Below are 1,520 nucleotides of genomic sequence, written 5' to 3'. Positions count from 1 at the left end.
AAGAAATACGCCGTAAATTCCCGAATATGGTACGCACTTTTTACATTTTTCAAAATCCCAAAAGTGTCTCGGGCCGTCGCCAAAGTCGCGGTGCGTACTTTATTTCAGAGTTTTCCGCCGACAAATCCGTGGACGACCCAGGAATATAGTGGAACACCGGCACGGGGAGCTTGGAACATCGATCGTCTATAGCATGTTTAGATAAGAATATTGACGAGTGGAACATATATTTCCTGTGACTATCGTCGATATTGACACCAAGTTGCGGTAAAAGAAGAAGTCAAGTCACCCACGGTAAGAAAATGTAGATCTTTGGCAATGACGCCCGGCGCTTTGTCATGCCGACAGGATCGTTCCCCAGCTAGCCGGCGCCGATCTCAGTGGAACCCCGGCAAAAATATAACCTCCCGTAAGTACACATACAATTGTAGGGTTTATGAGTGGTACTAGTAATATTTGAAATGGTCCGCAAGCAGTGAACGTTCTTGATCGTCGTAACGTAACATGTGATAACATAACAGTTGTGCCTCGACTGATGGTCATCATTTCCAATACACTTCCGGCTTGAGTTCAACTCAGGAATCTTCAACAAAGATTATGCCCATGTCGCTTCAAAGGTTCAGAAATTGTTAACCATGTTTCACTTCGTATCACAGATATTTTTAATTATTGATAAATGCCACAGGAAATTACTTTGTAGCGGGGCTACACCAGCCAGTGCGACGTGAAGCTAGATGTACTCCTACTCGACTGTGCGGCAAGCTACAATGATAGGGCGGAGTTAATGTAGTCTTTGATGAAATCTTACCGCCCGGTCGGTGGGTGGGGTGTTTGGCGCGCCGACAGGCAAAGTACACCTACAGCTGAAGAACACAGAGAGGGCCGTAGCATGCCCAGCGCTGAGGACAGCTTTCCAGAACATGGACCCCGAGAAGGAAGTCTTTCTTTCCTCTGAACAGACTGTACTTATAAGTTTTACGGAGTACAAATTAATACATGTGTTTATTCCTTTGATTTTGTGACAAAAAAATCTATCACATAACGAGAGATTACTTGAAACGCAGTCAAACTTGTCACTTTCTCCTATTCGGCGCATTTCGTATTAAAAACATTAAAGCTACGTACTTGTGCATAAACATTCAACTACCCCCCGTTACCGATAAAATCAATATTGAAATATTGTCTTTTTTTCACGAATCTTTATAGACCACTGCTTGCGTGATCACCAACACTCCCCGATCCAAAGCTGGATCCAAATCTGTTCGTTTCGCCGCACTTGCCTTACCTTTCGATGCGGTGGTGACGTCTTGCAAGTCGGCTGCGGCCGGCGGTGAAAAACAAGCCGAACTTGAAACGTTTCCCGCTACGTTACCATACCATCACGTAGTACACGACATAAATCTAGTTTTTAATAATTTTAAATTTGTTTGGAACGACGAACTGTCTTTAAATAAGACATACATAGTACATGTTCACTGTGATACCGGCCGAGCGTAGAAGGGGTGCGTACTTAATTCGAG

This window comes from Branchiostoma belcheri, unplaced genomic scaffold, assembly GCF_001625305.1.
Source record: "Branchiostoma belcheri isolate BF01 breed outbred unplaced genomic scaffold, Haploidv18h27 scaffold116, whole genome shotgun sequence".
NCBI classification, from domain to species: Eukaryota; Metazoa; Chordata; class Leptocardii; order Amphioxiformes; family Branchiostomatidae; genus Branchiostoma; species Branchiostoma belcheri.
This window is presented reverse-complemented; position numbering follows the sequence as displayed.